This window comes from Suricata suricatta, chromosome 6 (assembly GCF_006229205.1).
Source record: "Suricata suricatta isolate VVHF042 chromosome 6, meerkat_22Aug2017_6uvM2_HiC, whole genome shotgun sequence".
Taxonomy (NCBI): domain Eukaryota; kingdom Metazoa; phylum Chordata; class Mammalia; order Carnivora; family Herpestidae; genus Suricata; species Suricata suricatta.
This window is the reverse complement of record NC_043705.1, coordinates 32,322,849-32,328,101: the sequence shown is the minus strand read 5'-3', so window position 1 is coordinate 32,328,101 and position 5,253 is coordinate 32,322,849. Positions and strand designations below refer to the sequence as shown.

General features: G+C 44.8%; 1 long non-coding RNA gene across 1 annotated transcript in view; it reads right to left on the bottom strand.

Moving 5' to 3' along the window:
• Positions 1-4,522: 4,522 nt before the first annotated feature.
• The window catches only part of LOC115294335, a 20,500-nt gene continuing 19,769 nt past the window's right edge, over positions 4,523-5,253 (bottom strand). Inside the window, exon 2 of the long non-coding RNA XR_003909820.1 lies at positions 4,523-4,700. This is a non-coding gene — a long non-coding RNA (uncharacterized LOC115294335). The remainder of the gene's footprint in view (positions 4,701-5,253) is intronic.

The following is a 5,253-nucleotide window of genomic DNA, read 5'->3' as shown; positions in this document are numbered from 1 at the left end:
CTTTACACAAAGGCTTCCATTTCTGGCATCCTGGTCAGAATGACACTTGCAACCCTCCTATCTTCTTCAATCTAGACTCCACTCACCCAGACTGACCCATCGCAGGCTAACAGAGTCTGCTTAGTGTCTAAGGACAAGTACTTGGGTATATGCATAGGAATCTGGAGGAGCAACAGTAATATGGCACATGATGGAATTGGCCGAGGCACCAACCCAAGTCCTGCCACACACCAGCCACTATACCCAGAGGCCTCTGGGGGAAAGGGGTGCACAGAGAACAAAGCAAGGCAGAGCAACACTTTATTATTGGCTGGGGTTGCCCTCAGCTCTGAGCGGAACTCCAAGCAAGACTGGCTGGGCTGTGAGCTTCCTAGTAGAGCTAGCTAAGCATGAGGGCCTTGAATGGTCACTTCTGGGCCCAGATCTGAGCCTCCCACAAGAGCTAGCTACCACCATAAGACACAACACAAGACAGCAAGCAAGAAAAATGGGGGCGGTGGACCCAATGCCCAGAATGGAGTAAATGTAGGCCACCTCCCCAAACCCTCTCCAACCAAGGGAAAGAAAGTGACTGTGCTCAAGGGAAAGAATAAGAATTAATGAATAGATGGACAGGCAGACAAGAGAATAAAACCACAACGAGAAAAGGCCAGTCATTGAGGCCTTCTCTCAGGGGATGCAGGCCTCAGTTCAAATAATCTCTCAGCACCATCATCTCTTCTAAGAGGACTTCTGTCTACAAGGGCCAACGGGACATGAATAGATCCCATCTTGTACCCCTCAAGTAGCAGAGTGAGGAGACAGGAGAGAAAGAAGGTTCCTTGGAGGGAACAGTGTTTAGACCCTTAGAGTTCTTGCCATATGAAGGGAACAAAGAAAGGCCCATCCAAGGTTGCACGGGCCTTCCGGTCTCCTCAAAGCTCTATACACCTCCCCTCAACCTTCCACACACATTCTCACAGCCGGTCTGGGTGTGGTGCTGGGAGAGTGTCCACACTTCTTATTTCCATACTTGCGGGTCAAGGGTAGAGGCACAAGAGCTGAGAGCAACCTCAGACTCATTCTCCTAGGGGGCCATGTTGCTTAGCTGCCTGTGTTTCTTTCTTTCTTTTTTTTTTGATGTTTATTTTTGAGAGAGAAAGAGACAGAGTGTGAGCAGGGTAGGGGCAGAGAGAGAAGGAGACACAGAATCCCAGGCAGGCTCCAGCTCTGAGGGATCAGCCCACAGCCTGACGTGGGGCTCAAATCCATGAACCCTGAGATCAAGACTTGAGCCAAAGCCAGACGCTTAACGGACTGAGCCACGCAGGTGCCCCTGCTGCCTGCATTTCTAAACCTCAAGTTGCAACTATACATTTGGCCCAAAGGCTAAATGAACAAAAAGAACCTGGAAGGAGCTCAGCCATCCCCCTCTGTCTTCCTTCTTCCCTGGCATACTCTTCAAGCCAAACCAAGGCACTCAGTGGTGCTGGGAGGAGACAGCAAGCATGACAGTAAGCCCAGGCTCTAGAGTCAAACCACTTGGGTTCAAACTCTGACTCTGCCTCTTACTAGCTGGTGATCTTCAGCAAGACAGTCAAGCCATTGAGTCTTAGATTTCTCATCTATGAAACAAGGGGAGCAATAGTAGCAACCTTAGATCAGTGTGTAGATCAGATGAGACCATTCATGTAAAATACTGGGCACAGTGCTGGGCGCACAGTGAGCACAGAGTACAATATTGGCTGCCATGATGATGATGGTATCATTATTACTACCAATAATAATAATACTCATCATCATTATTATTATTCCAGCTTTAGTCTAGTCTGCATGGCTTCCAGAGGACAATGAAATGTCAGCCCCCTGCTTCTTGCTCCCTTTGCTTCTTCACAGTTGATGACCCTTGTCTATCAAGATGAATTCAATGTCCTTCCTTGCACTGAGAAAAACTCACACAGTGCTTTGGGGAAAACGGTAAAAGACACAGAAACTGCTCACTTCAGAGATCAGATTGTTAACAGGCTGATTTCCCTGACGGTTGTCCTCATGCAAGGACATAACTGCCAAGAGTTCTTGACCAGCCACTCAAACCAAATGCCCAGCTCGCGTCTTTCCCTCCCCATCCCAACTGCATTTTATGAATTTCTTTAAAGGAGGAAAAAAAATGCCCCATGGGTTTTGTGCTAAACCTTCTTCTGGTTCACTTACTCACACTCCTACCTCCAGCGAATACTCTGCTAGTTGTCACAGAGTTTAAGAAATGCTATAAGCGGAATTGTTAAAAATAGCAACAGAACAGAAATGTATACCTTAAACAAATCATTCCAACAGATGGGACTTAAAGTATTTATTATTATCCCTCTCTGGTCTGGGACTTTTCAAACACGGCATTTCCAGGCGGTCAAACTGGAAGCTATTTGATAGTACCTCTCTGACCAATTACATACTAATTAAAAGACCTCGGTGTGGGCTGGAGGTAGCAGCTTTGCATATGGACTTTAATTACTGGGCTCTAGTTTTGCCAAGAAAACACAAAGGGCTTTTCTGGCTGGATGCTGAGGCTTAGAATGAACATATGGCCTGCGTGGGAGGGGACGGTTAAGAGTGTAATCCTAAACAGGAAGTGGAGTATTTTCCCCCTGTAATCTCCTCAAAGTAACTATGTATCAGGGTTATACAAAATCCTTGGTCAGCCCAGGGAACAAAGGGCAACCTGAGGGGGCAGCAAGCTGCCACCCTGGTCACGTCACATTCAATACCAGAGCCATCTGTGGATTGGAATTCTTTCTTGCCCCTGACCTCCACCCTGGCCTCTTCTTATTCGATTTTTTGGACCAGAACCTCAGGTCTCTTCCTAGGTTTCACTGAGCCTGGGCTGGCCCAGTATTAAGTTTTGGCTACCCAGAACGCATTTCCTCATCTCCTGCTTAACACTGTCCCCAACTCCCCAGACCACAAGGGCTCTGGCAGGCAGGACATGTGGCCCATTCCTGACCAATCAGCACAATTTAATCCCTCTGGCCACAATGTTTGGTTCAAGGACAGGCATTAGACCTAAACCAGTACCATCAGCGTGATTTCCAGAATGTGTATGGGAGCTCAGTTGGGTGGACATGTTCTCTACTGAGGTTTGGGACTGAAAGGTGATGAGTCTGAAGTTGTGGCAGTCATCATGCTCCCACAGGGAAGAACAGATGTGAAAGTGGAGTCAATCCACAGGAAGCAGAATTGACCAAAAAAAGGGAAATCAGAACACCGTGATGTCATCTGATGTCCTGGATTAAGCCATTACCTGAATGCATCCACTCATGAATTCTTAGTATTGTGAGCCAATAAATTATTTTTATGTTTAAGTTGCCTTTGGTTATACTTTCTATCAATCTGTAACTGATATAATCCTATCTAATAGAAATAAGATGGAAGGGCAGGAAGTAAAAACAACAACTGTCCAGCCCTTTAAGGATCCAGCTTGCAAAGAACACACTTGCTATGAACTCCACAGTGCCCCAGGGATCATGGCCCAGAATCAAAGAATTCTAGAGTTTGATGAGACCTTGTGGACAAAGCATTCTGTTCAACCATCTTTGCTCACCTTCTTTTTCTAAACAGGTATGGATCTGAAGTGAAGAAACACGTCACAGAGTAAATAGGAGACAAACTCTTCTTACCACTGGTGCCTCCATATCATGTATGTAACTGTTCGGTAAAACCCTTCTGAATGAATATCACATGTCCAGTCACCAATAACCATTCCTCTGTGTGGCAAATGTCTCTTGCATTAAATTTGCTGATGGATAATGTTTACTTCCTACAACAATCCTTCTCTCTTTTTCATTCCTTTCTCCCTTCCTGCCTTCTGCCCTGTAAGGTGCTCAACACCGTTTCCTTACTTGTCATTTCAACCCTACATTGTCTACAGGCACTTAATAACCAACAGATGATTGGCTTTTCCATCCTTGAACTTCTATCTCAAACTATAAGCTATTGATCAACCTCATCCATCCACCACCTTCCCTCACAAGTCTATCAGCCGCGTTTAAAAACAGCTACAAATTTTTACACCCTGCCCCCAGAACACACACACACACCAACTAAAATGGACTCTTCACAAATGAGTTTTCAACAGCTTTACAACTGTTAAGAGATCTTTCTTCTGAGAATCAAATCTCAACAGTCACCTGAAATATTTTTAAAGGCTTCAGGTTGATCCCATTAAATAAGTTTGATTGTCTGTTGGTTGTCAGCTCCTTATAGGACATGATCAGTTATTTAAACTTCCTGAAACTAAATTCTCCTGTTTCTATGACAGATTAATGCCATTTGCCAGTGGGTAATGGTAGCCAAGTTCTGGCAACACACAGATGGAAAGCTTCACGTAAGCGTTACACAAGGTTATTACTCTCTGGAATCCAGTATACCACTGGCAGCCCTCAAGAATTACAATTATTATTTTTATACTCCTTTTATAGTGTCTCAGGAACTTATAAGTCTTTAGAGGAAAAACTGTGGGATTTTGGATGAGATTCACAAACACATTTGCTCTCTAGCCCAAGTGAAACCTTTTATTAGACCTGTGGACTGGGAAGGCAGAAAGTTAATTCAGGAGTATAAACCAAACAGGTGATACCCTGAATTTGTGCAGCCTTCTGCTTGCAAAGCCCTGCAACCGTTCACACGTGTCATTTCATCACCAGTGTCATCTTCTACTCCAAGTTTTCCTGGGACAAGAAATGCACATAAAAAGAGCATTTAGAGACATTTACTTTATGGATACAAAGTCGAGGCTTTCATTCTTATTACCATTATTAACATAACTCTATTTAGATAATTTCCCTATACATCTTTCTTCTTAATATTCAGTTTCCAAACTGTGATCCACTGTGCGGACTAAAACCTTTGCCAACCTGACTTCTTGAGTCTATTGAGGGACAAATCTGTGTACCTCTCACATGTCCTCAACTGCTTGTTTTCTCTCCAAGCCAGTATTCCCTCACCCTGGCTGCCACTCTAGTACCAAAAGTATGGTGACTGGCTTCCAGAGAAGTCACCAAGGGGCCAACAGACACAATCCTGAAAGGCAGGGAACTCAGCTCCCACTGGAGTGAATTTTACCAGTCGAAAACAAGTGTCAGCTGCTAGGGATTTACCCAGGGGATACAGAAGTGCTGATGCATAGGAGCATATGTACCCCAATGTTCATAGCAGCACTTTCTACAATAGCCAAATCATGGAAAGAGCCTAAATGCCCATCACCTGATGAATGGATCAAGA